The following is a 24,234-nucleotide window of genomic DNA, read 5'->3' as shown; positions in this document are numbered from 1 at the left end:
ATAATAGACAAAGTGGGGAATTTATTATAGATCAGCGTTTTATATGTCAGTGAGAAACAAAGTAGTAGAGTAAGATGCCCAGGGGCGGATTTAGGCTCAGCGTGGCCCTAGGCAAAATCAAAAGGAGGGCCCCAAAAGTCATAATGGTGCACTAACCAGATTTGAACATTTTTGGTCACTTCAAATACTATAAAAAATATCTAAAAAGCAATTGAGAAGTCCCATCAAACAAAAAAAGCACCGATAAAAACTACAAATCACAACGCAAAAAATGACCTCATACATCCCCATATACAGAAAAATAAGAGTTATAGGGATCAGAATAGTACAATTTTATATTTTTGTATAGTCCCCCACATTAGGTAAGCAGTATGATCCCACACATTAGGTGCAGTATACAGTAGTTCCCCCACATTAGGTGCAGTATACAGTAGTTCCCCCACATTAGGTGCAGTATACAGTAGTTCCGCCACATTAGGTGCAGTATACAGTAGTCCCCCACATTAGGTGCAGTATACAGTAGTCCCCCACATTAGGTGCAGTATACAGTAGTCCCCCAAATTAGGTGCAGTATACAGTAGTCCCCCACATTAGGTGCAGTATACAGTAGTCCCCCACATTAGGTGCAGTATACAGTAGTCCCCCCACATTAGGTGCAGTATACAGTAGTCCCACACATTAGGTGCAGTATACAGTAGTCCCCCACATTAGGTGCAGTATACAGTAGTCCCCCACATTAGGTGCAGTATAAAGTAGTCCCCCACATTAGGTGCAGTATACATACAGTAGTCCCCCACATTAGGTGCAGTATAAAGTAGTTCCCCACATTAGGTGCAGTATACAGTAGTCCGCCACATTAGGTGCAGTATAACGTAGTTCCCCATATTAGGTGCAGTATACAGTAGTCTCCCACATTAGGTGCAGTATACAGTAGTTACCTCACATTAGGTGCAGTATAAAGTAGTCCCCCACATTAGATGCAGGATACAGAAGTCCCCCACATTAGGTGCAGTATACAGTAGTCCCCCACATTAGGTGCAGTATACAGTAGTTCCCCACATTAGGTGCAGAATAGAGTAGTCCCCCACATTAGGTGCAGTGTAAAGTAGTTCCCCACAATAGGTGCAGTATACAGTAGTCCCCCACATTAGGTGCAGTATACAGTAGTCCCCCACATTAGGTGCAGTATAAAGTAGTCTCACACATTAGGTGCAGTATACAGTAGTCCCTCACATTAGGTGCAGTATAAAGTAGTATCCAACATTAGGTGCAGTATACAGTAGTACCCCCACATTAGGTGCAGTATAAAGTAGTCCCTAACATTAGGTAAAGAGTATAGCTCCCCCACATTAGGTAGACAGTATAGTACCCCCCATATTAGGTGCAGTATAGTCCCCAACATTAGGTGCAGTATAAAGTAGTTCCCCAGATTAGGTGCAGTATACAGTAGTTCCCCACATTAGGTGCAGTATAAAGTAGTCCCCCAACATTAGGTGCAGTAAAAAGTAGTTCCCCACATTAGGTGCAGTATACAGCAGTCCCCCACATTAGGTGCAGTATACAGTAGTTCCCCACATTAGGTGCAGTATAAAGTAGTCCCCCACATTAGGTGCAGTATACATTAGTCCCCCACATTAGGTGCAGTATACAGTAGTCCCCCCACAATAGGTGCAGTATACAGTAGTCCCCCACATTAGGTGCAGTATAAAGTAGTTCCCCACATTAGGTGCAGTATACAGCAGTCCCACACATTAGGTGCAGTATACAGTAGTCCCCCACATTAGGTGCAGTATAAAGTAGTTCCCCACATTAGGTGTGGTATACAGTAGTCCCTCACATTAGGTGCAATATAAAAAAGTTCCCCACATTAGGTGCAGTATACAGTAGTCCCCCACATTAGGTGCAGTATACAGTAGTCCCCCCACATTAAGTGCAGTATACAGTAGTCCCCCCACATTAGGTGCAGTATACAGTAGTCCCCCACATTAGGTGCAGTATAAAGTAGTTCCGCACATTAGGTGCCGTATACAGTAGTTCCCCCACATTAGGTGCAGTATACGGTAGTACCCAACATTAGGTGCAGTATACCGTAGTTCCCCACATTAGGTGCAGTATACAGTAGTCCTCCACATTAGGTGCAGTATAAAGTAGTTCCCCACATTAGGTGCAGTATACAGTAGTTCCCCACATTAGGTGCAGTATACAGTAGTCCCCCACATTAGGTGCAGTATAAAGTAGTCCCCCACATTAGGTGCAGTATACAGTAGTCCCCCCACATTAGATGCAGTATACAGTAGTCCCCCACATTAGGTTCAGTATACAGTAGTCCCCCCACATTAGGTGCAGTATACAGTAGTTTCCCCACATTAGGTGCAGTATAAAGTAGTCCCCCACATTAGGTGCAGTATACAGTAGTTCCCCACATTAGGTGCAGTATACAGTAGTCCCCCACATTAGGTGCAGTATAAATTAGTTCCCCACTTTAGTTGCAGTATACCGTAGTCCCTTACATTAGGTGCAGTATACAGTAGTCCCCCACATTAGATGCAGTATACAGTAGTTCCTCCACATTAGGTGCAGTATAAAATAGTTCCCCACATTAGGTGCAGTATATTGTAGTTCCACACATTAGATGCAGTATAAAGTAGTTCCCCACATTTGGTGCAGTATACATACAGTAGTCCCCCACATTAGGTGCAGTAAAAAGTAGTTCCCCACATTAGGTGCAGTATACAGCAGTCCCCCACATTAGGTGCAGTATACAGTAGTTCCCCACATTAGGTGCAGTATAAAGTAGTCCCCCACATTAGGTGCAGTATAAAGTAGTCCCCCACATTAGGTGCAGTATACAGTAGTTCCCCACATTAGGTGCAGTATACAGTAGTCCCCCACATTAGGTGCAGTATAAATTAGTTCCCCACTTTAGTTGCAGTATACAGTAGTTCCTCCACATTAGGTGCAGTATACAGTAGTTCCTCCACATTAGGTGCAGTATAAAATAGTTCCCCACATTAGGTGCAGTATATTGTAGTTCCACACATTAGATGCAGTATACAGTAGTCCCCCCACATTAGATGCAGTATACAGTAGTCCCCCACATTAGATGCAGTATACAGTAGTTCCCCACATTAGGTGCAGTATACAGTAGTCCCCCACATTAGGTGCAGTATAAAGTAGTTCCTCACATTAAGTGCAGTATACAGTAGTCTCCCACATTAGATGCAGTATATAGTAGTCCCCCCACATTAGGTGCAGTATACAGTATTCCCCCACATAAGGTGCAGTATATTGTAGTTCCACACATTAGATGCATTATACAGTAGTCCCCCCACATTAGATGCAGTATACAGTAGTCCCCCACATTAGGTGCAGTATATTGTAGTTCCACACATTAGATGCAGTAGACAGTAGTCCCCCCACATTAGATGCAGTATACAGTAGTTCCCTTACATTAGGTGCAGTATACAGTAGTCCCTCACATTAGGTGCAGTATAAAGTAGTTCCCCACATTTGGTGCAGTATACATACAGTAGTCCCCCACATTAGGTGCAGTAAAAAGTAGTTCCCCACATTAGGTGCAGTATACAGCAGTCCCCCACATTAGGTGCAGTATACAGTAGTTCCCCACATTAGGTGCAGTATAAAGTAGTCCCCCACATTAGGTGCAGTATAAAGTAGTCCCCCACATTAGGTGCAGTATACTTTAGTACCCCACATTAGGTGCAGTATAAAGTAGTTCCCCACATTAGGTGCAGTATAAAGTAGTCCCTCACATTAGGTGCAGTATACATTAGTCCCCCACATTAGGTGCAGTATACAGTAGTCCTCCACATTAGGTGCAGTATACATACAGTAGTCCCCCACATTAGGTGCAGTATAAAGTAGTTCCCCACATTACGTGCAGTATAAAGTATTCTCCCCACATTAGGTGCAGTATACATACAGTAGTCCCCCACATTAGGTGCAGTATAAAGTAGTTCCCCACATTAGGTGCAGTATACAGTAGTCCGCCACATTAGGTGCAGTATAACGTAGTTCCCCATATTAGGTGAAGTATACAGTAGTTACCTCACATTAGGTGCAGTATAAAGTAGTCCCCCACATTAGATGCAGGATACAGTAGTTCCCCACATTAGGTGCAGTATACAGTAGTCCCCCACATTAGGTGCAGTATACAGTAGTTCCCCACATTAGGTGCAGAATAGAGTAGTCCCCCACATTAGGTGCAGTGTAAAGTAGTTCCCCACATTAGGTGCAGTATACAGTAGTTCCCCACAATAGGTGCAGTATACAGTAGTTCCCCACATTAGGTGCAGAATAGAGTAGTCCCCCACATTAGGTGCAGTGTAAAGTAGTTCCTCACATTAGGTGCAGTATACAGTGGTCCCCCACATTAGGTGCAGTATAGAGTAGTCTCACACATTAGGTGCAGTATAAAGTAGTCCCCAACATTAGGTAAAGAGTATAGCTCCCCCACATTAGGTAGACAGTATAGTACCCCCATATTAGGTGCAGTATAGTCCCCAACATTAGGTGCAGTATAAAGTAGTTCCCCAGATTAGGTGCAGTATACAGTAGTTCCCCACATTAGGTGCAGTATAAAGTAGTCCCCCCACATTAGGTGCAGTAAAAAGTAGTTCCCCACATTAGGTGCAGTATACAGCAGTCCCCCACATTAGGTGCAGTATACAGTAGTTCCCCACATTAGGTGCAGTATAAAGTAGTCCCCCACATTAGGTGCAGTATAAAGTAGTCCCCCACATTAGGTGCAGTATACATTAGTCCCCCCCATTAGGTGCAGTATGAAGTAGTTCCCCACATTAGGTGCAGTATACAGTAGTTCCTCCACATTAGGTGCAGTATAAAATAGTTCCCCACATTAGGTGCAGTATATTGTAGTTCCACACATTAGATGCAGTATACAGTAGTCCCCCCACATTAGATGCAGTATACAGTAGTCCCCCCACATTAGATGCAGTATACAGTAGTCCCCCACATTAGGTGCAGTATACATACAGTAGTTCCCCACATTAGGTGCAGTATACAATAGTCCTCCACATTAGGTGCAGTATAAAGTAGTTCCTCACATTAAGTGCAGTATACAGTAGTCTCCCACATTAGATGCAGTATACAGTAGTCCCCCCACATTAGGTGCAGTATACAGTAGCCCCCCACATTAGGTGCAGTATATTGTAGTTCCACACATTAGATGCATTATACAGTAGTCCCCCCACATTAGATGCAGTATATTGTAGTTCCACACATTAGATGCATTATACAGTAGTCCCCCCACATTAGGTGCAGTATATTGTAGTTCCACACATTAGAAGCATTATACAGTAGTCCCCCCGCATTAGGTGCAGTATATTGTAGTTCCACACATTAGATGCATTATACAGTAGTCCCCCCACATTAGGTGCAGTATATTGTAGTTCCACACATTAGATGCAGTAGACAGTAGTTCCCCACATTAGGTGCAGTATACAGTAGTCCCTCACATTAGGTGCAGTATAAAGTAGTTCCCCACATTTGGTGCAGTATACATACAGTAGTCCCCCACATTAGGTGCAGTAAAAAGTAGTCCCCCACATTAGGTGCAGTATACAGTAGTTCCCCACATTAGGTGCAGTATAAAGTAGTCCCCCACATTAGATGCAGTATAAAGTAGTCCCCCACATTAGGTGCAGTATACATTAGTCCCCCCACATTAGGTGCAGTATACAGTAGTTCCCCACATTAGGTGCAGTATACATTAGTACCCCACATTAGGTGCAGTATAAAGTAGTTCCCCACATTAGGTGCAGTATACAGTAGTCCACCACATTAGGTGCAGTATAAAGTAGTTCCCCACATTAGGTGCAGTATACAGTAGTCCCCCACATTAGGTGCAGTATAAAGTAGTTCCCCACACTAGGTGCAGCAGGGGTGTGGAAATTTTATAAAAAACTACTTGTCCACGGGACTAAAATGGAGCAAAATCTACTTGTCCCTCATGCCGATCCTCTTGTCCGGGGCAATTTTCGTTTTTACGCTCTGATTTTTTCCTCCTCGCCCTATAATAGCCAGAACTACCTACTATAAGGATACCTTTTTAATTTTTCAATAACGTATTCTCTGAACCAAAAAATATATATATATTTAGGGAAGTGAAATTGAAATAGTAAAAGATAATTTTGCAGATTTGGTGTTTTTCTTTTCTGCGCCATTTACCTTGTGGTTGAGATAACATGTTAGTTTTATACGTTAGGCGCCTGATTACAGTAATACCAGATTTGTATCGTTTACGTCATGTTTTACTAATTCTGAACTTTTTCTAATTTTTTTAATTGCCATTTTTTAACCCCTGTAGCTTTATTTTTTTTCCGCATACCAGGCTGTATGAGGGATCATTTTTTGCGCCATAATCTGTTTTTTGTATCGGTACCATTTTGGCATTGATCTGACTTTTTAATCGCTTTTTAACTTTTTTTTTTCTGGGATATTATAAAAATTGCAATTCTGTGGTTTGGTATTTTTATTAAATTTACCGTACGGGATACATAATGTTATGTTTTAATAGGTTGCACAATTACACACGAAGCGATACCAAATATGTTTATTTTTATTATGTTTGCATGTTTTTATATAGGAAAAGGGGTGATTTGAACTTTTAACATGGAAGGGGTTAATGCAGCGGTCTTCAAACTGTGGCCCTCCAGATGTTGCAAAACTACAACTCCCAGCATGCCCGGACAGCCAACGGCTGTCCGGGCATGCTGGGAATTGTAGTTTTGTAACATCTGGAGGGGCACAGTTTGAAGACCACTGGGTGTCTTTCAAACTTTTATTAAAACTTTTTTTTTTTCTTTTACACTTTATTAGACTTATGAGGAATCATTAGATTCCTCAGACAGATGAATAGATTCTATTGAACTCTATTAATCTGTGTGCTCTGTGATCCATTGATAGAGCCTGGTCCAGCCAGGATCTATCAATGACAGAGCGGGACAGGAGGAAGCAGAGGTAAGTCCTCCATAGTGGATCGCCCCCCTGCAATCGCGCTGCGGGGGGAGGGGTGATCCACCCCCCTAGCCCACCAGGGAGCATTCACATGTCCCTTTAGACCAGTGGTTCTCAACCTTTTCGGTGACCGTACCCCCCAAGGCCTAAAAGTATGTCCACGGGTACCCCCTCACGCGGAACTTGCGAGCGAGGGGTACCCGCAGACAAAAGGCGTGTTCTTACCTTTATACTAATGCATCCCATCTCCATCTTAATCCCCTTGTGCTATTATTCCCCCTCCGTCTTAGTCCCCCTGTCCCACAATTCCCACCTGCCTCTGATTCCCTTTTACCATTATTCCCCCTCCATCTTTATCCCCTTGTGCCATTATTATCCAATATGGAACAAGGGGATTAAGATGGAGGAGGGGGAATAATGATACAGGGGGATTAATATGGAGGGGGGGGGTTGATAATTCCCCACTCCCTCTGATCCCCTTTTGCCATATCGGATAATAATAGCACAAGGGGATTAAGATGGAGGGGGGGATAATCAACCCCCCCCCTCCTCCATATTAATCCCCTTGTGTCATTATTCCCCCCTCCCTCTGATCCCCTTTTGTCATTTTCCCCCCTCCATATTAATCCCCTTGTGCCATTATTATCGGATATGGCAAAAGGGGGATCAGAGGAAGGGGGGGAATGGTGCAAGGGGATTAAGATGGAAGGGGAGAGGGGAGTAATAAAGCACAAGACATAAAATTTCAATGCCTTGTGCTTTATTACTCCCCCCCCCCTCTCCGCCATTATCCCTCTCCCCCTCCATCTTAATGCCTTGTGCTCCGTCCCATACAGTCCCCCCCCCCCCCCCTCTGTGCCATACAGCTGTTTACCTGGCGTCCTGTGGTCCCGTCGCCTGCTGCTTCACGGGATGTTCCACAGGGCCGCACTGACGTGTGACGTCCCCCTGCACTGTGCGGCAACTCCGCGCAACGTCAGGGGAGGCCACACGTCTCCCTGGCAACCACGCAGTTAACTTACAGTAGCCCCGGCCGCATCTCTGGCCGCGCTACTGTACAGTGAGCTGCCGCGGCTATGCGCTGAAAAATACTGGCCAATGCATGGCCGGTATTTGTCAGCGTTTTCGCGTACCCCAGGTTGAGAACCCAGGCTTTAGACGCCGCTGTCAGCTTTGACAGTGGCGATCTAAAGGGTTAATAGCCAGCCGCGGCGATCGCCGCATGCTGGCTATTAGCGGCGGCCCCCGGCTACTGAGAACAGCTGGGGGCTGCAGAGTATGGAGCGGGCACGAGTCCGGAGCCCGCTCCATACATACTGCAGAGCGCCGAATGCATCTCCCCGTGCAGACGCGCCTCCTCCCCTCAGCTCTCCGAAGCTACAGCTGGGGGGAGTGAAGGCAGAGGACGCAGGTCTGCACGGGGAGCAAGAAGCCACGCCCCCTCATCTCCCCCCGCACGTCTGCAGAGCAGGGGAGAGAGAGACATACACAGCTTCTCATCTCCCCTATTCTGCTTCGGATCTGCAGTCTGTATGGAGCGGGCTCCCGACTCCTGCCCGCTCCATACAGACTGCAGATCCGCCGCACTTGTCAGGTCCGGCCCTGCTTGCCCGAAGCCGGGCTAAGGGCCGGACAAATTCACCTGCCCGGCGCCCAAAACTGCTAGTCCGGGGCGTCGGGCGATAGAAATTCCACATCCCTGAATATATATTTTCATACATCGATTTGTACTTTATTTGGTTTCGCGGTTACAATGTGTTACGCTTTTGGTGTTTGTAGGTATATATGTAGAAGGAATAAGTTGCAATATATAGGGGGAAAAAAGAAACATGAGGATTGGGGTGCAGGTGACTACTCCCAATGAAGCAGAGCTGTAGTGTTCTGATCAATCCGGGAGCTGTGTATTCTTCCCCCACCATCACTTTCCTCCTCTTCCTATTCTCAAAAATGAGGAATCCTCCTGCCAGAACACCCAAATCTGTAGATGACGATGGACTTTGTCAGAATTTTACTAATATCTGTATTTATATTTGTATATTATATTTATTTGTCTTCTATGTTATAAAGTGACGTTCCTTCCCACCCAAATACCCAGTCCTCCGTATAAAGTCACCGCCCCCCCAAAAATACACCCTACACCCAGAGTTTTCTATACCTTTATTTAATAATAAAAAGCTTATTTCACCCTATAAAACAAATGGATGTAAATGTCCATGTCTACACCTGTCCTCAGAGCAGTGACATTCCGTATGACATCACACATGTGACTTCACAAATGGTGATAGCTGGAAAAAGAGGTGCAGAGCCCCAGAGGCCTTACTCTGAGGACTGCAATCTAGCGAGCACTAGTGTTTCTATATTGTTTCCTTGCGCTTTTTATTTTATCATGATTCGAGGGGACCACATCAGCAGGGATGAGGTCAATTTGGCCTGTAGCATGTGCTGGACAGTTACCATCCTCCTGGGTTCCCTCTTCACCACCGGCCCGAGTTTCTGGTTTGAAATCACCAGCAACCAACCGAGCCAGAATATAACCTCCAGCCACCTGCAAGGGCAGAACGATACCATCAGAGATCTGCCCAGCTTGAATACTACCAGCAGCGACATGAAGTGTCCCATCTGGACGAGGACCAGGATCAGAAAGATCACCCCTGTCCTGGTGAGTAATCAAACCTCTGCCAGCAGCGACATGAAGTGTCCCATCTGGACCAGGACCAGGACCAGAAAGATCACCCCTGTCCTGGGGAGTAATGACACCACTGCCAGCAGCGACACGATCAGCTGGGATTCCATTACCAACAACCTGCAGAGCGGGGCGGCCATCATCAAAAACTATCTTGGCTGGATCAGCACTTATGGTGACCTGATCATCTCCCTGCTATGCTATATCCCCATCGATAACAACCTGCTGGACCGGTTCATAGATGCTGTTGACGATCTGATCTCGTTTGCTAGTACCATCAGTGACCTGCTGTCCTGGATAGACACCACCACTGAATTGGTATTCTGGATCCCCACCATCACCAGCAGTTCCCTGCTTGCCTGGATGAACCCAGTCAATGAGTTGGTGACCTGGATTAGCACCAGCAGCACTATAGAGCTTCTTTACGTGATCTGTAACCCCACCGCCATCAGCTGGATCGGCTTCATCAGTGACAGGCTCACCTGGATCGCCATCACACTTCAGCTTCTGACGTGGGTTATGCCAAGGGGGATAGTGACCAGCATCACCGGACCGATGGACTATATTAACTCGGTCAGACAGTTCCTGGGACGGGTCACCATTGCCATCCTAATTGTCAATATCCCCGAGATAAGAGGTGTCATTAACGTCATCACCAGTATACTATGGGTATTCTTCACCAACCTGTATGTATGAACACTGGAAAAGATGAATAAACATTTTTATTTGACAAATATTCCGATTGATGTAATTATTGTTATAATAATAGACAAAGTGGGGAATTTATTATAGATCAGCGTTTTATATGTCAGTGAGAAACAAAGTAGTAGAGTAAGATGCCCAGGGGCGGATTTAGGCTCAGCGTGGCCCTAGGCAAAATCAAAAGTGGGGCCCAAAAGTCGTAATGGTGCACTAACCAGATTTGAACATTTTTGGTCACTTCAAATACTATAAAAATATCTAAAAAGCAATTGAGAAGTCCCATCAAAACAAAAAAAGCACCGATAAAAACTACAAATCACAGCGCAAAAAATGACCTCATACATCCCCATATACAGAAAAATAAGAGTTATAGGGATCAGAATAGTACAATTTTATATTTTTGTATAGTCCCCCACATTAGGTAAAGAGTATGATCCCCCACATTAGGTAGACAGTATAGTACCCCCAACATTAGGTAAAGAGTATAGCTCCCCCACATTAGGTTGGCAGTATAGTTCCCCCCATATTAGGTGCAGTATAGTCCCCAACATTAGGTTGGCAGTATAGTTGCCCCACATTAGGTGCAGTATAGTCCCCCACATTAGGTGCAGTATATTTCCCCCACATTAGGTGCAGTCTACAGTAGTCCCCCCACATTAGGTGCAGTATACAGTAGTACTCCACATTAGGTGCAGTATAAAGTAGTTCCCCACATTAGGTGCAGTATACAGTAGTCCCCCACATTAGGTGCAGTATACAGTAGTCCCCCACATTAGGTGCAGTATACAGTAATCCCCCACATTAGGTGCAGTATACAGTAGTTCCCCACATTAGGGGCAGTATACAGTAGTCCCCCCACATTAGGTGCAGTATACAGTAGTTCCCCCACATTAGGTGCAGTATACAGTAGTTCTCCCACATTAGGTGCAGTATACAGTAGTCCCCCACATTGGGTGCAGTATACATACTGTAGTCCCCCACATTAGTTGCAGTATAAAGTAGTTCCCCACATTAGGTGCAGTATACAGTAGTCCCCCACATTAGATGCAGTATACATACAGTAGTCCCCCACATTAGGTGCAGTATAAAGTAGTTCCCCACATTAGGTGCAGTATACAGTAATTCCCCCACATTAGGTGCAGTATAAAGTAGTCTCTCACGTTAGGTGCAGTATACAGTAGTCCCTCACTTTAGGTGCAGCATACAGTAGTCCCCCACATTAGGTGCAGTATAAAGTAGTTCCCCACATTAGGTGCAGTATACAGTAGATCCCCACATGAGGTGCAGTATACAGTAGTCCCCCCAAAATAGGTACAGTATAAAGTAGTTCCCCACATTTGGTGCAGTATACATACAGTAGTCCCCCACATTAGGTGCAGTATACAGTAGTTCCCCCATCTTAGGTGAAGTATACAGTAGTCCTCCACATTAGGTGCAGTATACATACAGTAGTCCCCCACATTAGGTGCAGTAAAAAGTAGTTCTCCACATTAGGTGCAGTATACAGTAGTCCCCCACATTAGGTGCAGTATACAGTAGTCCCCCACATTAGGTGCAGTATACAGTAGCCCCCGACATTAGGTGCAGTATACAGTAGTCCCCCACATTAGGTGCAGTATACAGTAGTTACCACACATTAGGTGCAGTATACAGTAGTCCCCCACATTAGGTGCAGTATACAGTAGTCCCCCACATTAGGTGCAATATACAGTAGTCCCCCACATTAGGTGCAGTATACAGTAGTTCTCCACATTAGGTGCAGTATACAGTAGTCCCCCACATTAGGTGCAGTATACAGTAGTCCCCCACATTAGGTGCAGTATACAGTGGCCCCCGACATTAGGTGCAGTATACAGTAGTCCCCCACATTAGGTGCAGTATACAGTAATTACCACACATTAGGTGCAGTATACAGTAGTCCCCCACATTAGGTGCAGTATACAGTAGTCCCCCACATTAGGTGCAGTATACAGTAGTCCCCCACATTAGGTGCAGTATACAGTAGTTCTCCACATTAGGTGCAGTATACAGTAGTCCCCCACAATAGGTGCAGTATGCATACAGTAGTCCTCCACATTAGGTGCAGTATAAAGTAGTTCCCCACATTAGGTGTAGTATAAAGTAGTCCCCCACATTGGGTGCAGTATACATACAGTAGTTCCCCTCATTAGGTGCAGTATAAAGTAGTTCCCCACATTAGGTGCAGTATAAAGTAGTCTCACACATTAGGTGCAGTATACATACAGTAGTCCCCCACATTAGGTGCAGTATACAGTAGTCCCCCACATTAGGTGCAGTATACAGTAGTCCCGCACATTTGGTGCAGTATATAGTAGTCCCCCACATTAGGTGCAGTATACAGTAGTTCCTTCACATTAGGAGCAATATACAGTAGTCCCCCACATTAGGTGCAGTATACAGTAGTTCCTCCACATTAGGAGCAATATACAGTAGTCCCCCACATTAGGAGCAGTATACAGTCGTCCCCCACATAAGTTGCAGTATACAGTCGTCCCCCACATTAGGTGCAGTATACATACAGTAGTCCCCCACATTAGGTGCAGTATACATACAGTAGTCCCACACATTAGGTGCAGTATACAGTAGTCCCCCACAGTAGGTGCAGTATAAAGTAGTTCCCCACATTAGGTGCAGTATACAGTAGTCCCACACATTAGGTGCAGTATACAGTAGTCCCCCAAATTAGGAGCAGTATACAGTAGTCCCACACATTAGGTGCAGTATACAGTAGTCCCCCACATTAGGTGCAATATAAAGTAGTTCCCCACATTAGGTGCAGAATACAGTAGTCCCACACATTAGGTGCAGTATACAGTAGTCCCCCACATTAGGAGCAGTATACAGTAGTCCCCCACATAAGTTGCAGTATACAGTAGTCCCCCACATTAGGTGCAGTATACATACAGTAGTCCCCCACATTAGTTGCAGTATAAAGTAGTTCCCCACATTAGGTGCAGTATACAGTAGTCCCCCACATTAGGGGCAGTATAAAGTAATTCCCCACTTTAGGTGCAGTATACAGTAGTTACCCCACATTAGGTGCAGTATAAAGTAGACCCCCACATTAGGTGCAGTATACAATAGTCCCCCACATTAGGTGCAGTATAAATTAGTTCCCCTCATTAGGTGCATTATACAGTAGTTCCCCCACATTAGGAGCAATATACAGTAGTCCCACACATTAGGTGCAGTATACAGTAGTCCCACACATTAGGTGCAGTATACAGTAATCCCCCACATTAGGTGCAGTATAAAGTAGTTCCCCACAATAGGTGCAGTATACAGTAGTCCCACACATTAGGTGCAGTATACAGTAGTCCCCCACATTAGGAGCAGTATACAGTAGTCCCCCACATAAGTTGCAGTATACAGTAGTCCCCCACATTAGGTGCAGTATACATACAGTAGTCCCCCACATTAGTTGCAGTATAAAGTAGTTCCTCACAATAGGTGCAGTATACAGTAGTCCCCCACATTAGGTACAGTATAAAGTAGTTCCCCACATTAGGTGCACTATACAGTAGTTACCCCACATTAGGTGCAGTATAAAGTAGTCCCCCACATTAGGTGCAGTATAAAGTAGTTACCCTCATTAGGTGCAGTATACAGTAGTCCCACACATTAGGTGCATTATACAGTAGTCCCCCACATTAGGTGCAGTATACATTAGTCCCACTCATTAGGTGCAGTATACAGTAGTCCCACACATTAGGTGCAGTATACAGTAGTCCCCCACATTAGGTGCAGTATAAAGTAGTTCCCCACATTAGGTGCAGTATACAGTAGTCCCACACATTAGGTGCAGTATACAGTAGTCCCCCACATTAGGAGCAGTATACAGTAGTCCCCCACATAAGTTGCAGTATACAGTAGTCCCCCACATTAGGTGCAGTATACATACAGTAGTCCCCCACATTAGTTGCAGTATAAAGTAGTTCCTCACAATAGGTGCAGTATACAGTAGTCCCCCACATTAGGTACAGTATAAAGTAGTTCCCCACATTAGGTGCACTATACAGTAGTTACCCCACATTAGGTGCAGTATAAAGTAGTCCCCCACATTAGGTGCAATATACAGTAGTCCCCCACATTAGGTGCAGTATAAAGTAGTTCCCCACATTAGGTGCAGTATACATTAGTCCCACTCATTAGGTGCAGTATACAGTAGTCCCCCACATTAGGTGCAGTATAAAGTAGTTCCCCACATTAGGTGCAGTATACAGTAGTCCCACACATTAGGTGCAGTATACAGTAGTCCCCCACATTAGGAGCAGTATACAGTAGTCCCCCACATAAGTTGCAGTATACAGTAGTCCCCCACATTAGGTGCAGTATACATACAGTAGTCCCCCACATTAGTTGCAGTATAAAGTAGTTCCTTACAATAGGTGCAGTATACAGTAGTCCCCCACATTAGGTACAGTATATAGTAGTTCCCCACATTAGGTGCACTATACAGTAGTTACCCCACATTAGGTGCAGTATAAAGTAGTCCCCCACATTAGGTGCAGTATACAGTAGTCCCCGACATTAGGTGCAGTATAAAGTAGTTCCCCACATTAGGTGCAGTATACAGTAGTCCCCCACATTAGGTGCAGTATACAGTAGTCCCCCACATTAGGTGCAGTATACAGTAGTTCTCCACATTAGGTGCAGTATACAGTAGTCCCCCACATTAGGTGCAGTATAAAGTAGTTCCCCACATTAGGTGCAGTATACAGTAGTCCCCCACAATAGGTGCAGTATGCATACAGTAGTCCTCCACATTAGGTGCAGTATAAAGTAGTTCCCCACATTAGGTGTAGTATAAAGTAGTCCCCCACATTGGGTGCAGTATACATACAGTAGTTCCCCTCATTAGGTGCAGTATAAAGTAGTTCCCCACATTAGGTGCAGTATAAAGTAGTCTCACACATTAGGTGCAGTATACATACAGTAGTCCCCCACATTAGGTGCAGTATACAGTAGTCCCCCACATTAGGTGCAGTATACAGTAGTCCCGCACATTTGGTGCAGTATACAGTAGTCCCCCACATTAGGTGCAGTATACAGTAGTTCCTCCACATTAGGAGCAATATACAGTAGTCCCACACATTAGGTGCAGTATACAGTAGTCCCCCACATTAGGAGCAGTATACAGTCGTCCCCCACATAAGTTGCAGTATACAGTCGTCCCCCACATTAGGTGCAGTATACATACAGTAGTCCCCCACATTAGGTGCAGTATACATACAGTAGTCCCACACATTAGGTGCAGTATACAGTAGTCCCCCACAGTAGGTGCAGTATAAAGTAGTTCCCCACATTAGGTGCAGTATACAGTAGTCCCACACATTAGGTGCAGTATACAGTAGTCCCCCACATTAGGAGCAGTATACAGTAGTCCCACACATTAGGTGCAGTATACAGTAGTCCCCCACATTAGGTGCAGTATAAAGTAGTTCCCCACATTAGGTGCAGTATACAGTAGTACCACACATTAGGTGCAGTATACAGTAGTCCCCCACATTAGGAGCAGTATACAGTAGTCCCCCACATAAGTTGCAGTATACAGTAGTCCCCCACATTAGGTGCAGTATACATACAGTAGTCCCCCACATTAGTTGCAGTATAAAGTAGTTCCCCACATTAGGTGCAGTATACAGTAGTCCCCCACATTAGGTGCAGTATAAAGTAATTCCCCACTTTAGGTGCAGTATACAGTAGTTACCCCACATTAGGTGCAGTATAAAGTAGACCCCCACATTAGGTGCAGTATACAGTAGTCCCCCACATTAGGTGCAGTATAAATTAGTTCCCCTCATTAGGTGCATTATACAGTAGTTCCCCCACATTAGGAGCAATATACAGTAGTCCCACACATTAGGTGCAGTATACAGTAGTCCCACACATTAGGTGCAGTATACAGTAGTCCCCCACATTAGGTGCAGTATAAAGTAGTTCCCCACATTAGGTGCAGTATACAGTAGTCCCACACATTAGGTGCAGTATACAGTAGTCCCCCACATTAGGAGCAGTATACAGTAGTCCCCCACATAAGTTGCAGTATACAGTAGTCCCCCACATTAGGTGCAGTATACATACAGTAGTCCCCCACATTAGTTGCAGTATAAAGTAGTTCCTCACAATAGGTGCAGTATACAGTAGTCCCCCACATTAGGTACAGTATAAAGTAGTTCCCCACATTAGGTGCACTATACAGTAGTTACCCCACATTAGGTGCAGTATAAAGTAGTCCCCCACATTAGGTGCAGTATACAATAGTCCCCCACATTAGGTGCAGTATAAAGTAGTTACCCTCATTAGGTGCAGTATACAGTAGTCCCGCACATTAGGTGCATTATACAGTAGTCCCCCACATTAGGTGCAGTATACATTAGTCCCACTCATTAGGTGCAGTATACAGTAGTCCCACACACATTAGGTGCAGTATACAGTAGTCCCCCACATTAGGTGCAGTATAAAGTAGTTCCCCACATTAGGTGCAGTATACAGTAGTCCCACACATTAAGTGCAGTATACAGTAGTCCCCCACATTAGGAGCAGTATACAAAAGTCCCCCACATAAGTTGCAGTATACAGTAGTCCCCCACATTAGGTGCAGTATACATACAGTAGTCCCCCACATTAGTTGCAGTATAAAGTAGTTCCTCACAATAGGTGCAGTAAACAGTAGTCCCCCATATTAGGTACAGTATAAAGTAGTTCCCCACATTAGGTGCACTATACAGTAGTTACCCCACATTAGGTGCAGTATAAAGTAGTCCCCCACATTAGGTGCAATATACAGTAGTCCCCCACATTAGGTGCAGTATAAAGTAGTTCCCCACATTAGGTGCAGTATACATTAGTCCCACTCATTAGGTGCAGTATACAGTAGTCCCCCACATTAGGTGCAGTATAAAGTAGTTCCCCACATTAGGTGCAGTATACAGTAGTCCCACACATTAGGTGCAGTATACAGTAGTCCCCCACATTAGGAGCAGTATACAGTAGTCCCCCACATAAGTTGCAGTATACAGTAGTCCCCCACATTAGGTGCAGTATACATACAGTAGTCCCCCACATTAGTTGCAGTATAAAGTAGTTCCTCACAATAGGTGCAGTATACAGTAGTCCCCCACATTAGGTACAGTATATAGTAGTTCCCCACATTAGGTGCACTATACAGTAGTTACCCCACATTAGGTGCAGTATAAAGTAGTCCCCCACATTAGGTGCAGTATACAGTAGTCCCCCACATTAGGTGCAGTATAAAGTAGTTCCCCACATTAGGTGCAGTATACAGTAGTCCCCCACATTAGGTGCAGTATACAGTAGTCCCCCACATTAGGTGCAGTATACAGTAGTTCTCCACATTAGGTGCAGTATACAGTAGTCCCCCACATTAGGTGCAGTATAAAGTAGTTCCCCACATTAGGTGCAGTATACAGTAGTCCCCCACAATAGGTGCAGGATGTATACAGTAGTCCTCCACATTAGGTGCAGTATACAGTAGTTCTCCACATTAGGTGCAGTATACAGTAGTCCCCCACATTAGGTGCAGTATAAAGTAGTTCCCCACATTAGGTGCAGTATACAGTAGTCCTCCACATTAGGTGCAGTATAAAGTAGTTCCCCACATTAGGTGTAGTATAAAGTAGTCCCCCACATTGGGTGCAGTATACATACAGTAGTTCCCCTCATTAGGTGCAGTATAAAGTAGTTCCCCACATTAGGTGCAGTATAAAGTAGTCTCACACATTAGGTGCAGTATACATACAGTAGTCCCCCACATTAGGTGCAGTATACAGTAGTCCCCCACATTAGGTGCAGTATACAGTAGTCCCGCACATTTGGTGCAGTATACAGTAGTCCCCCACATTAGGTGCAGTATACAGTAGTTCCTCCACATTAGGAGCAATATACAGTAGTCCCACACATTAGGTGCAGTATACAGTAGTCCCCCACATTAGGAGCAGTATACAGTCGTCCCCCACATAAGTTGCAGTATACAGTCGTCCCCCACATTAGGTGCAGTATACATACAGTAGTCCCCCACATTAGGTGCAGTATACATACAGTAGTCCCACACATTAGGTGCAGTATACAGTAGTCCCCCACAGTAGGTGCAGTATAAAGTAGTTCCCCACATTAGGTGCAGTATACAGTAGTCCCACACATTAGGTGCAGTATACAGTAGTCCCCCACATTAGGAGCAGTATACAGTAGTCTCCCACATAAGTTGCAGTATACAGTAGTCCCCCACATTAGGTGCAGTATACATAAAGTAGTCCCCCACATTAGGTGCAGTATACATACAGTAGTCCCACACATTAGGTGCAGTATACAGTAGTCCCCCACAGTAGGTGCAGTATAAAGTAGTTCCCCACATTAGGTGCAGTATACAGTAGTCCCCCACATTAGGTGCAGTATGCAGTAGTCCCCCACATTAGGTGCAGTATAAAGTAGTTCCCCACATTAGGAGCAGTATACAGTAGTTACAACACATTAGGTGCAGTATAAAGTAGTCCCCCATATTAAGTGTAGTATCCAGTAGTCCCCCACATTAGTTGCTGTATAAAGTAGTTCCCCTCATTAGGTACAGTATACAGTAGTCCCCCACATTAGGTGCAGTATAAAGTAGTTCCCCACATTAGGTGCAGTATACAGTAGTCCCCCACATTAGGTGCAGTATACAGTAGTCCCCCACATAAGTTGCAGTATACAGTAGTCCCCCACATTAGGTGCAGTATACATACAGTAGTCCCCCACATTAGGTGCAGTATAAAGTAGTTCCCCACATTAGGTGCAGTATACAGTAGTCCCCCACATTAGGTGCAGTATACAGTAGCCCCCCACATTAGGTGCAGTATACAGTAGTCCCCCACATTAGGTGCAGTATACAGTAGTTACCACACATTAGGTGCAGTATACAGTAGTCCCCCACATTAGGTGCAGTATACAGTAGTCCCCCACATTAGGTGCAGTATACAGTAGTCCCCCACATTAGGTGCAGTATACAGTAGTTCTCCACATTAGGTGCAGTATACAGTAGTCCCCCACATTAGGTGCAGTATACAGTAGTCCCCCACAATAGGTGCAGTATGCATACAGTAGTCCTCCACATTAGGTGCAGTATGCATACAGTAGTCCTCCACATTAGGTGCAGTATACAGTAGTCTCTCACATTAGGTGCAGTATAAAGTAGTTCCCCACATTAGGTGTAGTATAAAGTAGTCCCCCACATTGGGTGCAGTATACATACAGTAGTTCCCCTCATTAGCTGCAGTATAAAGTAGTTCCCCACATTAGGTGCAGTATAAAGTAGTCTCACACATTAGGTGCAGTATACATACAGTAGTCCCCCACATTAGGTGCAGTATACAGTAGTCCCCCACATTAGGTGCAGTATACAGTAGTTCCTCCACATTAGGAGCAATATACAGTAGTCCCACACATTAGGTGCAGTATACAGTAGTCCCCCACATTAGGAGCAGTATACAGTAGTCCCCCACATAAGTTGCAGTATACAGTCGTCCCCCACATTAGGTGCAGTATACATACAGTAGTCCCCCACATTAGTTGCAGTATAAATTAGTTCCCCACATTAGGTGCAGTATACAGTAGTCTCCCACATTAGGTGCAGTATAAAGTAATTCCCCACATTAGGTGCAGTATACAGTAGTTACCCCACATTAGGTGCAGTATAAAGTAGACCCCCACATTAGGTGCAGTATACAGTAGTCCCCCACATTAGGTGCAGTATAAAGTAGTTCCCCTCATTAGGTGCAGTATACAGTAGTTCCCCCACATTAGGAGCAATATACAGTAGTCCCACACATTAGGTGCAGTATACAGTAGTCCCCCACATTAGGAGCAGTATACAGTAGTCCCCCACATAAGTTGCAGTATACAGTAGTCCCCCACATTAAGTGCAGTATACATACAGTAGTCCCCCACATTAGGTGCAGTATACATACAGTAGTCCCACACATTAGGTGCAGTATACAGTAGTCCCCCACATTAGGTGCAGTATAAAGTAGTTCCCCACATTAGGTGCAGTATACAGTAGTCCCACACATTAGGTGCAGTATACAGTAGTCACCCACATTAGGAGCAGTATACAGTAGTCCCCCACATAAGTTGCAGTATACAGTAGTCCCCCACATTAGGTGCAGTATGCATACAGTAGTCCCCCACATTAGTTGCAGTATAAAGTAGTTCCTCACAATAGGTGCAGTATACAGTAGTCCCCCACATTAGGTACAGTATAAAGTAGTTCCCCACATTAGGTGCACTATACAGTAGTTACCCCACATTAGGTGCAGTATAAAGTAGTCCCCCACATTAGGTGCAGTATACAGTAGTCCCCCACATTAGGTGCAGTATAAAGTAGTTCCCCTCATTAGGTGCAGTATACAGTAGTCCCGCACATTAGGTGCATTATACAGTAGTCCCCCACATTAGGTGCAGTATACATTAGTCCCACTCATTAGGTGCAGTATACAGTAGTCCCCCACATTAGGTGCAGTATACAGTAGTCCCACACATTAGGTGCAGTATACAGTAGTTCCCCCACATTAGGAGCAATATACAGTAGTCCCACACATTAGGTGCAGCATACAGTAGTCCCCCACATTAGGAGCAGTATACTGTAGTCCCCCACATAAGTTGCAGTATACAGTAGTCCCCCACATTAGGTGCAGTATACATACAGTAGTCCCCCATATTAGTTGCAGTATAAAGTAGTTCCCCACATTAGATGCAGTATACAGTAGTCCCCCACATAAGGTGCAGTATACAGTAGTCCCCCACATTAGGTGCAGTATAAAGTAGTTCCCCACATTAGGTGCAGTATACAGTAGTCCCCCACATTAGGTGCAGTATACAGTAGTCCCACTCATTAGGTGCAGTATACAGTAGTCCCCCACATTAGGTGCAGTATACAGTAGTCCCACACATTAGGTGCAGTATACAGTAGTTCCCCCACATTAGGTGCAGTATACAGTAGTCCCCCACATTAGGAGAAGTATACAGTAGTCCCCCACATAAGTTGCAGTATACAGTAGTCCCCCACATTAGGTGCAGTATACATACAGTAGTCCCCCACATTAGGTGCAGTATACATACAGTAGTCCCACACATTAGGTGCAGTATACAGTAGTCCCCCACATTAGGTGAAGTATAAAGTAGTTCCCCACATTAGGTGCAGTATACAGTAGTCCCACACATTAGGTGCAGTATACAGTAGTCCCCCACATTAGGTGCAGTATAAAGTAGTTCCCCACATTATGTGCAGTGTACAGTAGTCCCCCACATTAGGAGCAGTATACAGTAGTCCCACACATAAGTTGCAGTATACAGTAGTCCCCCACATTAGGTGCAGTATACATACAGTAGTCCCCCACATTAGTTGCAGTATAAAGTAGTTCCTCACAATAGGTGCAGTATACAGTAGTCCCCCACATTAGGTACAGTATAAAGTAGTTCCCCACATTATGTGCACTATACAGTAGTTACCCCACATTAGGTGCAGTATAAAGTAGTCCCCCACATTAGGTGCAGTATACAGTAGTCCCCCACATTAGGTGCAGTATAAAGTAGTTCCCCTCATTAGGTGCAGTATACAGTAGTCCCGCACATTAGGTGCATTATACAGTAGTCCCCCACATTAGGTGCAGTATACATTAGTCCCACTCATTAGGTGCAGTATACAGTAGTCCCCCACATTAGGTGCAGTATACAGTAGTCCCACACATTAGGTGCAGTATACAGTAGTTCCCCCACATTAGGAGCAATATACAGTAGTCCCACACATTAGGTGCAGTATACAGTAGTCCCACACATTAGGTGCAGCATACAGTAGTCCCCCACATTAGGAGCAGTATACTGTAGTCCCCCACATAAGTTGCAGTATACAGTAGTCCCCCACATTAGGTGCAGTATACATACAGTAGTCCCCCACATTAGTTGCAGTATAAAGTAGTTCCCCACATTAGGTGCAGTATACAGTAGTCCCCCACATTAGGTGCAGTATACAGTCGTCCCCCACATTAGGTGCAGTATACATACAGTAGTCCCCCACATTAGTTGCAGTATAAAGTAGTTCCCCACATTAGGTGCAGTATACAGTAGTTACCCCACATTAGGTGCAGTATAAAGTAGACCCCCACATTAGGTGCAGTATACAGTAGTCCCCCACATTAGGTGCAGTATAAAGTAGTTCCCCTCATTAGGTGCAGTATACAGTAGTTACCCCACATTAGGAGCAATATACAGTAGTCCCACACATTAGGTGCAGTATACAGTAGTCCCCCACATTAGGAGCAGTATACAGTAGTCCCCCACAGAAGTTGCAGTATACAGTAGTCCCCCACATTAGGTGCAGTATACATACAGTAGTCCCCCACATTAGGTGCAGTATACATACAGTAGTCCCACACATTAGGTGCAGTATACAGTAGTCCCCCACATTAGGTGCAGTATAAAGTAGTTCCCCACATTAGGTGCAGTATACAGTAGTCCCACACATTAGGTGCAGTATACAGTAGTCACCCACATTAGGAGCAGTATACAGTAGTCCCCCACATAAGTTGCAGTATACAGTAGTCCCCCACATTAGGTGCAGTATACATACAGTAGTCCCCCACATTAGTTGCAGTATAAAGTAGTTCCTCACAATAGGTGCAGTATACAGTAGTCCCCCACATTAGGTACAGTATAAAGTAGTTCCCCACATTAGGTGCACTATACAGTAGTTACCCCACATTAGGTGCAGTATAAAGTAGTCCCCCACATTAGGTGCAGTATACAGTAGTCCCCCACATTAGGTGCAGTATAAAGTAGTTCCCCTCATTAGGTGCAGTATACAGTAGTCCCGCACATTAGGTGCATTATACAGTAGTCCCCCACATTAGGTGCAGTATACAGTAGTCCCCCACATTAGGTGCAGTATACAGTAGTTCCCCCACATTAGGAGCAATATACAGTAGTCCCACACATTAGGTGCAGCATACAGTAGTCCCACACATTAGGAGCAGTATACTGTAGTCCCCCACATAAGTTGCAGTATACAGTAGTCCCCCACATTAGGTGCAGTATACAGTAGTCCCCCACATTAGTTGCAGTATAAAGTAGTTCCCCACATTAGGTGCAGTATACAGTAGTCCCCCACATTAGGTGCAGTATACAGTAGTCCCCCACATTAGGTGCAGTATAAAGTAGTTCCCCACATTAGGTGCAGTATACAGTAGTCCCCCACATTAGGTGCAGTATACAGTAGTCCCACTCATTAGGTGCAGTATACAGTAGTCCCCCACATTAGGTGCAGTATACAGTAGTCCCACACATTAGGTGCAGTATACAGTAGTTCCCCCACATTAGGAGCAATATACAGTAGTCCCACACATTAGGTGCAGTATACAGTAGTCCCCCACATTAGGAGAAGTATACAGTAGTCCCCCACATAAGATGCAGTATACAGTAGTCCCCCACATTAGGTGCAGTATACATACAGTAGTCCCACACATTAGGTGCAGTATACAGTAGTCCCCCACATTAGGTGAAGTATAAAGTAGTTCCCCCCATTAGGTGCAGTATACAGTAGTCCCCCACATTAGGTGCAGTATACAGTAGTCCCACACATTAGGTGCAGAATACAGTAGTCCCCCACATTAGGTGCAGTATAAAGTAGTTCCCCACATTATGTGCAGTATACAGTAGTCCCACACATTAGGTGCAGTATACAGTAGTCCCCCACATTAGGAGCAGTATACAGTAGTCCCCCACATAAGTTGCAGTATACAGTAGTCCCCCACATTAGGTGCAGTATACATACAGTAGTCCCC

This window comes from Hyla sarda, chromosome 9, assembly GCF_029499605.1.
Source record: "Hyla sarda isolate aHylSar1 chromosome 9, aHylSar1.hap1, whole genome shotgun sequence".
Taxonomy (NCBI): Eukaryota; Metazoa; Chordata; class Amphibia; order Anura; family Hylidae; genus Hyla; species Hyla sarda.
Note: the sequence above shows the minus strand (reverse complement) of the source record.